Below are 14,207 nucleotides of genomic sequence, written 5' to 3'. Positions count from 1 at the left end.
TTTACTAAATCCATGTTGACTTGTTCTAATCAGACTCTGCTCTTCCAAGAATTTAGAAACCTCATCCTTAATGATGGATTCTAGAATTTTACCAACAACCGAGGTTAAGCTGATTGGCCTATAATTTTCCATCTTTTGCCTTGATCCTTTCTTGAACAAGGGGGTTACTACAGCCATCTTCCAATCATCCGGGACCTTTCCTGACTCCAGTGACTCTTGAAAGATCTCAACCAATGCCTCTGCTATTTCCTCAGCAACCTCTCTCAGAACTCTAGGGTGTATCCCATCGGGGCCAGGAGATTTATCAATTTTAAGACTTTTTAACTTTTCTAGCACTATCTCTTTCGTAATGGCAACCATACTCAACTCAGCCCCGTGACACCCTTTAATTTTTGAGATATTACTCATGTCTTCCACTGTGAAAACTGACGCAAAGTACTTGTTAAGTTCTCCTGCTATTTCCTTATCTCCCATCACTAGGCTCCCTGCATCAGTTTGAAGTGGCCCAATGTCTACTTTTGCCTGTCGTTTGTTTCTTATGTACTGAAAGAAACTTTTACTATTATTTCTAATATTACTGGCTAGCCTACCTTCATATTTGATCCTCTCATTTCTTATTACACTCTTTGTTATCCTCTGTTTGCTTTTGTATCCTTCCCAATCTTCTGATTTCCCACTGTTCTTAGCCACTTTATAGGATCTCTCTTTTTCTTTAATACATTTCCTGACTTCCTTTGTCAGCCTTAAGGAAAACAGCCTCAAGTCCCTCAACCTATCCTTGTAAAACCTTCCCTCCATACCAGGCAACATCCTAGTAAATCTCCTCAGAACCTTTTCCAAAGCTTCCACATCCTTCCTATAATGCGGTGACCTGAACTGTATGCAATACTCCAAGTGCGGCCACACCAGAGTTTTGTCCAGCTGCAGCATGACCTCATGGCACAGAAACTCAATCCCTCTACCAATAAAAGTTAACACACTGCATGCCTTCTTCACAACCCTATCAACCTGGCTGGCAACTTTCAGAGATCTATGTACATGAACACTGAGATCTCTCTGTGTCTATTACCAAACATCTTACCATTAGCCCAGTCCTCTGCATTCCTGTTACTCCTTCCAAAGTGAATCACCTCACACTTTTCCGCATTAAACTCAATTTTCCAGCTCTCAGCCCAGCTCTGTAGCTTATCTATGTTCCTCTGTAACCTACAACAACCTTCGGCACTATCCACAACTCTATTGACCTTAGTGAAATTAAAGTCACATTGAAACAATTTATTGAAGTTATTTGAAGACCAGTATGTGCTGTGAATAAAGTAGTGCTGGTAGATGTACTATATTTACATTTCCAAAAAGCATTTGAAAAGGTGCCACATTGAAGGTTATTGTCGAAAACAATAGAAAATGGTGTGGAGGTAACATACTGCATGGAGAGAGGAACAGTTAGCTCATAAGAAAGATGGACCAATTTCTGGTTTGAAATGATTATCCATCACTCCAGAATGGCCACTGACACATTTTCAGAAATGGTGTGCAGGGAAATGGTAGGAGATTGGCACTAGGTAATAGAACCAGTGCCAACATGATGGGCCAATTGGCCTCCTCTGCACCATGACAGTTCTGTGCTTGTGTAGACATGTCCCATGATGTCAGCTGGCTATGACAGACTGCAAAAAGGGACTGCCATGCACTGCTGGTGAAGCAGAGATTCTCCTCCCTGACAGTGTCTGGAAAGTGGGTCTCCTCAGCAGCTGTTGCTCCACTGCACTTGTCCCGCCACTACATCAAAAACCTCACAATCAGACTCTTGTCAATGCATGATATGATTACGATAGGAGTAGTATGGTGGCTCAGCGGTTCGCATTGCTGCCTCACAGTGCCTGGGACCCAAGTTCTATTCCAGCCTTGGGCAATTGTGTGAAATTTCCACGTTCTCCCTGCATCTGTGTGGGGTTTCCTCTGCTGCCCAAAGATGTGCAGTTTAGATGGATTGGCTGCGCTAAATTGCTCATAGTGTCCAGGGATGTGCAGGGTGAGTAGGTTAGCCACGGGAAGTGCAGGCTGATAGAGTTGGGGGGGGCGGTTGTTGTGTCGGAGTGGGTTCATCTTCAGAGGGTTGGTGTAGACTCAACTGGCCGAATGGCCTGCTTCCACACTGGAAAGATTCTATGAGTTAGATCATCAGGAAGGTAATGGCACAGTGGTAATATCTCTGCACTGATAATCCAGAACCCAGTCTCATGTTCTAGGGACATGTGTTTGAATTCAAATTTAATAAAATCTGGAATGAAAAACAAGTCTAATGGTGACCATATGAGCATTGTCAATTGTCACAAACACCATCTGGATCACTAATGACCTTTAGGGAAGGAAATCTGCCAACCTTACCTTATCTGGCCACTGGGAACTGGTTAACAAAGATTTGCTAATGACAAAGATAGATGGGAAAATAAGTTGTGGAGAGGACATAAGGGAGCTACAATGGGATATAGATAGGATATGTGAGTCAGCAAAGATCTGGCAAATGAAAAACATGGAGTTGTCCATTGTGGGAGAAAGAATATAAAAGAAGCATGCTGTGTATGTGGTGAGAGATGCAGTGGTCTGAGATGCGGAACAATTTGGTTCCCCGAATGCATGAGTCATAAAAGGTCAGAATTCTAATACAGCAAGCAATTTGGAAAATTAATAGTATTATGATTTATTGTGAGGGGAATTAAATACAAAATTAGGAAGGGAATTGTTGTGACTACATCTGGAATACTGCATATAGTGTTAATCACCTTATTTATGGAAGGGTGTAAATGCATTTAATGCAATTCTGAGAAGACTTACCAGACAAAACACAGAATAGACAGGTCGTCTTATGAGGAAATAGGTAAGGTCTGTACTCACTGGAATTTCAAAGAGTAAGAGGCAAATTGTTTAAAACATTTGAAATCCTGTGGGGTTCTGAAAGGGGTCATTTGAAAAGGATATTTCCTCTTGTGGGAAAGTCTAGATAAGGAGTTGTCCATTTAAGACGAAAGAAGGTGAACTCTTTCTTACAGAGGGGATTATAAATCCTGGTAAGACTCTCCCTCAAAAGGTAGTGGAAGCAGAGTCTGAATATTCTTAAAGCAAAGACAGATAGATTCTTCACAAAGAAGAGAATGAAAGCTTATTGGAGGTAAGTGGGAATGTGATAGTCAGATCAGTCACAATTTTATTGAGTGGTGGAGCAGGCTTGAGAGGCTGAGTCAAAACCCCTGCTCCTAATTTATACGTCCCTGTTCACCCTTTATAAAACATTACTGCCAGTAATCTATCCTTCATTAAATCTGATTCACCCACCACACTCTTTACTCCAAGTCCACCAGCAAGCTGAAATTTTAAATTCTCATTGTGTTCAAATCCCTTTGTGGCTTTCCTGTTCCCTATCTCTATTACCTCCCCAATCTATAAAACTCTTCAAAAGAAGTCTACACTCCTCCAACTCTGGCCTCTTGCCCCCCCCCCCCCCCCCAAATACACTTTAGCGATAGAACTAAGAATCCATCAAATTTTTCAATGCAGTCTGTTCACACCAAATATAAAAGGTGCAATATCTCACACAATGCCTCTTAAAAGAATACACAGGGAATTGTGCAATGATACATCATTGTCTCAATGATTAATCATTACAAGTACTTTTTATTGTTGCACTGATCATAAATTTTTATACTGGTGGAAGTGTTAAAGATCAGATAATAGTGATGAAATGTCAAAGTATGATTTTGAAATAGGGAACTGTGTGAGTAGGTCATGAAAGAAATAAGTGAAAAGCACATGCTGTTAATGATCAGGAAATCTCTGAAAGACTGCCAATGTGTGTGGTTTTCACTCGCTGGAATGAAACTACACTATTTACTGTAGTTCTCACCACCAGAATATTTTTTTGGAAGTTCTACCCCTCGCGCCAGTATCTCGTGTGGTTACACTGTGGTCAATGTGGCACGCTGTCACTGTGTCACTGAAGACTTACACCGTTGCACACAGCTACTCAGAATCAACAAATGACAGATTGAAATGATGAAAAAAGTAGAAAAAAGGAAGAGACATACTTTACTAAAGTTTAATGTCAGGTGAGAAAAAGGAAGTCTCAGGGTAAATTTATGTTTAAAAGGGAAAAAAAAGCATAATTATTTTCAATGTTCATGTATGCTATATTAAGGTCATATGTGTACATATTTTAACAGTTTACAGAATGGTTTGTCAGTACATAAACATTGCTTTACATTAAAGCAAACTTAGATGATGTTTATAATTATAATTTTCCATTAGTACAAAACATATGCAAGTTTAAATAGTATATTCATGAACTTGATACCAAAAAACTTGTTGCATAATGTACCTTCATACTGGTTTCATGTTGTGAATAAAGTATTATTCGGTAGACTTTTATGATCTTACACCAATATATACAGGAATACAGAAAGATATGGAATTAACAGCATAGAGACAGGTTATTTGGTATTGTCTACCAATACTGCTGTTTATGGTCCACACAAATCTTCATCCACTCTACTTCTGATTAGCTTTTATCTAAAATCCAATGGAGTTTTTTGCAAGAATGTGCCATCCTGATAAATCTATCTTCATTGCCCAGACAATTTAATGCATCGAGAAATGGAATCAAGAAAATCTACCCCAGAGTACTAAAGGAAGTGGTCCTGGAAATATTAGATGCATTGCTGGTCATCTTCTAAACTTCTATGGACTTTGGGGAAGTTCCTACACTTTGGACGGTGGCAAATGTAATTAACAGAGAATTACAGACCATTATCCCAATGTCAGTGTTGGGGAAAATGCTCAAATCTATTCTAAAAGCCATGATTACAATATTTGGAAAGCATTAACAGGATAGATTTTATCAACATAGGATTCCAAAAGAAAAATCATGATTAACTAATCTACTGGAGATTTTTCTTAATGACATAACTAGTAAAATAGATAAGGATGAACCAATGGATGTGGTCCATTTGGATCCCAACAAAACTTTTGAGAAGATGAGGGCTAGTATATAAAGTTAAAGCACATTGGAAAAACCCATTTGATTCAGTAATGTCCTTTAGGGAAGGAAAATGCCATCCTTACCTGGTCTGGCCTACATATGACTCCAGACCCACAGCAATGTGGTTGACTCTTAACTGCCAGCTGAGCAATTAGGGATGTGTAATAAACACTGGCCTAGCCAGTGAAGTCTACATTCTGAGATGAATGAATAACTTGCTCCAAAAGATCTCCATGATGGAAACCAAGCACCAACATCTCAATGCATGCATCATGGGCACTGGCCACACACATCCCATGTTCCATCTGCATCTTTTCTTCATACCCTATTGGTTGAAATCTATTTATTCGTTTTTAAGATATGTCATTACCAGACAAAAAAGATTGACAAAACAGGGTGAAAACATGACCTGTGTCTACATAATAAGGCATGATGTAAAGTCTTGATTGAATGTTATATTTAATTGTTCTGAAGCAATGCAAGAAAATATCATGTCAGGCACATTACATAACAATTCACTAGAGGTCCACAGGCATGGACTGAAAATTAGTTGACAGACTGAAATTAGAGAAGTGGAATAAATGGACCTTTTTGTGGGTAAGGGCAGTGACTAACGTTGACCACAGCAATTCGTGCTTGGGCCCCAGTTATTCATGATATGTATAAATGACTTGGATGAGGCAATCAAATGCAACATTTCCAAGTTTGCTGATGACACAAAACTAGGTGGGATTACAAGTTGTGGGGAGGATGTAAGGAGGCTTCAGGGCAACCTATACAAATTGATTATGTGGGCAAACTCATGACAGAGGCAGTATAACGTGGATTAACGTGAAGTTATGCACTTCAGTGTGTAAAACAGAAAAGCAATGTATTGTTTAAACAGTGATTTTTTTAGGAAGTGTAGATGTACAAAATGAAAGGAGATAGACAGGTACAGCAAGCAATTAAGAAACCAAATGATATATTGACCTTCATTGCAAGAGGATTTGATTCAGTCGTAGAATGTCTTACTTTAGTTATAGTGGGGCTTAGTGAGACAACACCTGGAGTATTGTATGTTGCTTTCATCTCCCGATTTAAGACAGAGTGCACCTGGCAGATGAGTGCAGCAAATGTTTAGTAGTCTGATACTGAGGATGGCAAGACAGACCGATGAAGAAAGGGTATTTCAGTTGGGTCTGCATTCACTAAAATTTATAAAACTGAGAGGGGATCTGATTGAAATGTATAAAATTTTAACAGGGCAAGACAGATTGGATGTAAGGACGATATTTTCTCTCACTGGAAAGTCCATTATCATGGGGCACAGTCTTAGGTTAGAGGTTAGGCCATTTAAGACTGAGATAATGAAGCATTTCATCATTCAGAGAATAATCAATCTGTGGAATTTGCTACCTCAGAAAGTTGTGGAGGCAGGAACACTGATTATATTCAAGAAGGAGCTTGATTTTTTTTTAGAAATTAAAGGTGTCAAGGGTTTGGAGAGAAAGTGGGGCGATAGCATTGAGGTAGACAATCAGCCATGATCATAAGATGGAGCAGGGTTGAAGAGGTAAATGGCCAACTCCTGATCCTAGTTTTTATGTTTCATCAATTTCCGTCTTTTATTACCAAAAATTTATGCATCTTCATGGATGAGCATGAACTGAAGTGCAGCTGCCATAATCTGTTACCATGAGAGCTGGCTAGTAGCTAAATTTTAAAATTACAGTTAGAATCATTGGTAGACATGTACACCAAGTATTTAGTGGCATTTCTTTCTGCTATTTTTGTGCAGTACATTAAAAAATATGAATTAGCACTAAACTGAAATTATGATCAAATAAGTGGAAGTGAAATATTGAAATGCTAGTAATAGCGACACCAGTGTTTAGACTGAGAGACAGAAGCAGATATTTGTTGAGGCAGGATCTAGAAGATTTTCAGCTGCCTGTTAAATGATTGCTAATGACTAAAAATGGCATATATCGACTAAAACGAGATACAAGTATTATGTGCCTGTAAATTACAAAACACTTATGGTGCATCATATCAGTTCCAAAATCAAAACCCTCTGTTCAAACAAAACAAAAGATACCAAGTAATTTTCTATGGGCATTGATCAAGGTAAATAAATTGAATCTGTTTCTTCCCATGACAGTATCCTTGCTTATCTTCAACTTTATTGGTTTTACTCTTTATTTATAAATTTGTCATATCTTTCCCCAACATTCTATTTTTGTTTCTGTATGTCTTACTTTTTGAGGCTGATAATGTCTCTATGTCCACACCACTGTTGTGCATTAGACACAATTGAATATCAGGCAATGATACCGTCTGTGCATCCTTTATATGTATCAGTGTGAAATGGTGGGAAAGTGCCTGCAATGCCAAAGCCTTGCACATCTGGCATGTTCTAAACTCTTCAGGATCACAATGAAAATATTAACAAAGTCATAGTCTCACAGGCAACATCATTTCTGATGAAAGGCTTATGCCTGAAATGTTGACTCTCCTGCTCCTCAGATGCTGCCTGACCAGCTTTTCCACTGCTGATCTCCAGCATCTGCAGTCCTCACTTTCTCCTCAAACCTCAACATCCATACAAAACAAACCTTAGGATTGTGCAGAGCTTTGTGACTTTGGAGTCCCCTCTTCACTTGTTTGCTCTTGAATTTAACCTTTTTAACTACTTATAGCATCCAAAAGCTACACCTGTCAGCGGGTATTAGTCCAAGAAGCTACCATTGAGCTTGGCCAAGATGGGAGCTCTGTGCATCCAATTATCCATTCTTCACTATCCATTTGTTTTGGAGGTGGAAAGGCAGGATCAGAGTGGGCACACAATAGCGACCATCGTGGATGTCTAGTAAATTGCTATGTAATATGCCTGACATGATACTTCCTTGCATTGCTTCAGAACAATTAAAGATAACAATCAATCAAGACTTTACATCATGCCTTATTATGTAGACACAGTTCATGTTTTCACCCCTGTTTTGTTAGACTCCTGTCTTTTTTGTCTGGTAATGACATATCTCAAAAACTAATAAATAGATTTCAACTGATAGGGTATGAAGAAAAGATGCGGATGGGACATGGGTCATGTGTGGCCAGTGCCCATGATGCATGCATTGAGATGTTGGTGCTTGGTTTCCATCATGGAGATTTTTTGGAGCAAGTTATTCATTCATTCATAGGATGTAGATTTCACTGGCTAGGCCAATGTTTATTACACATCCCTAATTACCCAAATAGCCAAAGTTTTTTGGTGAAAGGCAATCAATCATAAATGTTGGCCAGAAGTTTGCCAGTCTCTTAGCTCTGAGTTTGGTGGCAAGTGGTATGCCAAAATTTCATGGAATGGTATTTGTTGTCTTGCCAAACCAGTCAGTTCTGATGGTTATGTTCCACTTGAGCCTTCTCCTCATTTAGACATTTTCACGTCTAAATTTATTATTATAACCTTCTCCTGAGAATCATTGCTCAGTTTCTTGCTCTCTGTGATAACACATTTTGGATTCTTAACACACTTTGGCTAAAGAAGCTACTTCTGAATTTCATCCCATATTTCTTGGTGACCAAATCATGTTGATGGGCTTTAGTTCTGCTTTTCCTTACAAGAGGAACCATTCTGTCTGTGCCTGCTTCGTCTGAGCCTTCTGTAATGTTAAAGACCAATATTATGTCATCCTTCCTTTTGCACAGGAAAAGAGAACCAGCCTGTCAATCGTTTTCTGATATGTACATGCACAAGTTTCTGGTGACATCCTTGTAAATCATCTCTGCATCTTCTCCAGTGTCTCCACAACCTTTTTGTTATTGTGCAGGGGAACGCATCAGCTGGCAGCAGAATCAGGGGTACGTACGGTAGTGACCAGCGAGAATTTGAGACTATAGCTAATGTTGGATTAGATTAGCTTAGATTAGATTACTTACAGTGTGGAAACAGGCCCTTCGGCCCAACAAGTCCACACCGCCCCGCCGAAGCGTAACCCACCCATACCCCTACATCTACATCTACATTTACCCCTTACCTAACACTATGGGCAATTTGGCATGGCCAATTCACCTGGCCTGCACATCTTTGGACTGTGGGAGGAAACCGGAGCACCCGGAGGAAACGCACGCAGACACGGGGAGAACGTGCAAACTCCACACAGTCAGTCGCCTGAGGCGGGAATTGAACCCGGGTCTCAGGCGCTGTGAGGCAGCAGTGCTAACCACTGTGCCACCGTGCCGCCCACTGAATTGGATTTTAAATGTTCTCTGCACTGCATGGATTCTGTGAAGCATCGGTGACTCCCTTGCTCAAGAGAGCTCAGCAGCGAATGTGTAGTGGCCGGAAGAGGCAGGTATTGAGTCCAGCTGTCGTATTGATCAGGCAGGCTGAGATTCAATTATGGAGTCACAGAGACATAGAATTATACAGTATGAAAATAGACCCTTTGGTCCAACTCATTCATGCCAATCAGACATTCCAATCTGACGGGGTCTCATTTGCCAACATTTGGCCCATTTTCCTCTAAACCCTTCCTATTCATTTACCCATCCAGATGTCTTTTGTAATTGTATTAACCTCCATCACTTCCCCTGGCAGCATGTTACATACATACACACCACCCTTTGTGTGAAAAGCTACCCCTCAGCTCCTTTAGAAATCTTCCCCCCTCGTTTGGACTCCCCTCTGCTGGGAAAAATACTTTGGCTATTCAACCTATCCATGCCCCACATGATTTTAAACCTCAGAATATCCGTTTCCACCCCCCACCCCAACCCTCCTTCATCTCCAATGCTGCAGGGAAAAAAAGCCTGAACATTTGAAGGGATTGCTGAGGTATCACATCACCTAGTACAGGCAACAGTTGAGCATTCAGAAGCTTTGAGCCTCAAGAGCTTCCATTAACAATGGATAGAATGCACTCTGAGTTTGACTCTAACCCTAACCCTAACCCTAGCTGCCCTCCCTCCACTCTCCAATAATTATGACTTATCCAGACAAACATGGCTTGCAGCCTGTTCCATATAAAACCTCATTTTGCTATTATTAATATGCTCTATTAGCCTCATAACACCAATTATAAATTTGCATCTTCAGGTTAATATATTGCCACGCTCTGTCCACTTCAGCTACATCATTATCTGTCTATGAGTCTTTGACCTGTAGGTATTGACCTAATCTTTGTTCCCTTTCCTGAGACGTTTCCTTTGTCATTATAGTATATAATTTATAAAGAGGAAGTACATAAATGATCATTAGTGTTTTTCATTTCATCACATGTCCTTGCATCAATAAATTACTGGGCTTCATTAACATGTCACTGGTCAATTGCCCATGTAAGATGAAGAGACAAATATCTTCACAATGATCACTCTGCTTAAGCCACAATAAAATTGCTACATGGGGGCAATTGATCCCTGACCTGCACATTTAAATAATGTGGCATGCGGCTTCAGGCAAGAGGAACAACTTAGCATTGAAGACCATGAGATGTCAATCAGTAAGTTACTTGGCCAATTGCAACTGTCTGGCATTCAGTTCTGTGAACTGGTAAGGATAAAATTACTCCCAATAATAAAAAGGAAAATAGCAGAGTTTATTTCACACTGAAAACTTTGCAGTGCTATTTATTGAATTGAATCAAACTGAATTGAATTAATGCCATGACCAGCCTTTCAAAGCACTCATGAACGCCGAAGTTAGGACCACGGGATGGTAGTCATTGAGACATGCTGCATGTCTGTCTGGGTCTCTAGTTTGGATCGGTACTGGTCCTTGGCTGTCTTAATGGCTCTGCGAAGGTCATACTTGGATTCCTTACAGTTGAGTAGGCCTCCTGATCTGAAGGCCTCATGCCTGGTTTATAGCAGGTTCTGAATGTCCTGGTTCATCCAGGGTTTCCTGTTGGGGAACACTCAGATTGACTTCCTCGGTGTGCAGTCCTTCGCACATTTGCTGATAAAGTCTGTGACGGTGGTGACGTACTTGTCCAAGGTACCTGCGGACTGTTTAAACATGACCCAATCATCCGATTCCAGACAGCACTGGAGTTGATCCTCTGCCTCCTCTGATCAGCACTGGACCTGTATCTGTGAGGGGGGTCACCTGATTGAGCTTTTACCTGTAAGCCGGGAGAAGAAACACAACATTGTGGTCGGAGTTCTCGAATTGAGGCCAGGGGGATGGAGCAGTAGGCATCCTTCACAGTATGTCTAAAATGTTCGGACCCTGGTGGGGCAGGTAATGTTCTGGTGGTACTTGGGCAACACCTTCCTTAGATTGGCTTGATTGAAGTCGCCAGTTACAATAAACAGGGCCTCGGGGTGTTCTGTCTCCAGGATGTTAGTGGTGGAGTGCAGTATATCCAGCAGGTCAGGCAGCATCCAAGGAATAGGAGAATCGATGTTTCGGGCATAAGCCTGAAACGTCGATTCTCCTGCTCCTTGGATTGCTGCCTGACCTGCTGCGCTTTTCCAGCAACACATTTTCAGCTCTGATCTCCAGCATCTGCAGTCCTCACTTTCTCCTGCAGTATATCCAGAGCATCCTCAACCTTTGCTTGTGGCGAGATGTACGCAGCAGTTCATATAACAGCGGTAAATTCCTGTGGTAGATAGAGGGGGTGGCATTTGATGGTGAGGAATTCAAAGTTTGGGGAGCAATGGCTGCCCAGGTTTGCAATGTCTGTGCACCACAAGTTGTTGATAAAAAAGCAAACCCCTCCACCCTTTGTCTTATCTGAAGATGCTGTACAGTCCATACAATGGATAGAAAAACCATCAGTCTAAATTTACATGATCAAACCATGTCAGATCAAACTAGAAATTACATATATATTTTAAAACTTCTTAGTCATTAATCAGGAAAACATGTTTTATTTTCAATCTGATTGGTAGCATGACAAATGAATTAAACTTTGTAACCTCGAACCCAGTCAACGGTTCCTCATAACTAAACATATAAGGTGAACAACCCTACAGAATCTGTTAGCTGCGTGATTCAGTGAAATGGGGAGATGATTAGCAAATCTTGCTCATAGCCCTCAAAAACCACAGCCACCAGTAGCAAATGTTCCACACTTGCTCATTAAGCAACAGTGTTCATGCCCTCAACCCCAGACTAAACAACTCGTGCCTCATTGTTTTGCCCACCTCTACTGTACCCTTGTAATGATTCAATGATTCCTAGAATCGTTCAGAATAAATTTGTATTTAATTCGGAGGAATGATGATAAACAGTCATAAGGCACAAATTAAATTTCATAAGGGGACTTTACAGAATACTCATTAGTACCTTGACTGTGTTGTGGCTATTAACTTAAGAAGAATCGTGTGATGGATCATTGACTTAAAACTTTCAGTTGAAGATGATTCCACATGCTTCTGCCTGATCTTTTACACTGAGGTGGTTGGCTGGCACATCATTGAGAATGCAGGTACTTCTAAAGGTTCTTCTTCCTGGTAGTTGTTTAATAGTCCATCACCATTCAAGACAGCATATGACAGGATTGCAGAGTTTTGATCTGATCTGTTAATTGTTAGCTCATACAGCTCAGTGTATTGTGTGCTGCTTCTACAATTTAGCATGCCAGTATCTCTGTGTTTTAGCTATATCAGGTTGGCATCTCATTTATAGGCATGGTTGATATTGTTCTTACAATGCTGTCCTGAACTCAGATTGGTCCATTGGCCCCAATATCAATGACAGAGTGAGGAAAATACCAGATCATGAGATTAATCTTTGTAGAATATTTCAACTCTGATGCTGTTAATGGCCCCACAGCTCATCAAAGATGCCCAGCTTTGAGCTGCAATATTGATTCTGACTATATCCTATTTAGCATAGTGGCATTTTCACACAATATGATAAAAGATACGTCCTCAGAGTGAGACAGGCCTTTGCTTCATGAAGATCATATAGTTGTCACTCCTAACAACGACATCATGGGCAGATATATTTGCAATAACTAACTAGGTGACAGCACTGTCAAATATGTCTTTCCCTTGTCGTCATCTGCAAATGTGCATTGTTGAAGATATGTTTTGGGACTCAGTCAGTTCAGCCAGTAATAGTGCTACCAAGTCATGTTTTGTGTTGGGCATTGAAATTCCCCATCCAGAGTACATTTTATGCACTTACTGCCCTTGCTGATTCTTGCAAATGGTGTTCAACATGGATGACCATTAATTTATTTGGTTGAGGCAAGAGGATAGGTGATAATCAGTAGAAGGTGTCCTCATCCATTTTTGATACTGTGGGATCTCATTGATTTGGAATCAAGTTGAGGACTCTTTCAACTATTCCCTCAATTGTATACCACTGTATACCACCGTACTACCAAGTTTTGTGGACATCCTGGCAAGCCAATCAGGATGTAGCCAAGTTTGGTAATGGAGGAATCTGCGATATTAGCCAGAAGGCATGTTTCTGTGAATTAATGCTGTTGCTTGGCTGGTCCCTGGGACAGTTCTTTGGGGCATCTTGCCAATTGATATGAAGAGGACCTTGTCAGGTCAACTAGGCAAGTGTAACTTTCTTATGTTTGATGTATAGGTCAATGCCATGTGGTTCTTGCAGTTTTCTTACTTGACCTTTTCACAGTGGATTGTTAAAACTAAACACAGTCCAGAGTCAACCATGTTGATGATGACTTGGAACCAGATTGCCTAACAACAGGAGGCTCTTCCCAAACATACATTTGTGAATGAGATGGGTTTTTGCACAATTCTGTAGTGTCATAGTCACTATTATTAATGCCAGTTTTTTGCTCCAAACTCATTTAAGTAGCTGAATTTAAATTCTCCAGTTGCCATGGTGTGAAATGAACTTATGTCTCCAAATCATCACTCCAGGATCTTGAATTGCTAGTCCAGTATCACAACCATTGTCCATGTTAGTCTTGTGGTGATCCTGACAAAAGTTGAACATTGGAGCTGGCTTATATATCATCTTTTGGATCCATACAGACATGACTGTAGATATAGTTAGAACAGGACTGGGATGGAGCTGGATTTATGTGAGGCCTGAGTAGAAAATATCTTGAAATTGCTGTTGGACTTTCAACCACTGGTAGTGCACATTTGGTGAACCCAACCATAAGTGTATGGTCAAAGTATGCAAGGAGATTTGGGATGGATGAATGGGCACATTGTCCTGGTTGCAGCATTTGAAATTCTGCAGCAATTTGCTATG

The sequence above is a fragment of the Chiloscyllium punctatum genome, chromosome 24, assembly GCF_047496795.1.
Source record: "Chiloscyllium punctatum isolate Juve2018m chromosome 24, sChiPun1.3, whole genome shotgun sequence".
In the NCBI taxonomy this organism is placed as follows: Eukaryota; Metazoa; Chordata; class Chondrichthyes; order Orectolobiformes; family Hemiscylliidae; genus Chiloscyllium; species Chiloscyllium punctatum.
Note: the sequence above shows the minus strand (reverse complement) of the source record.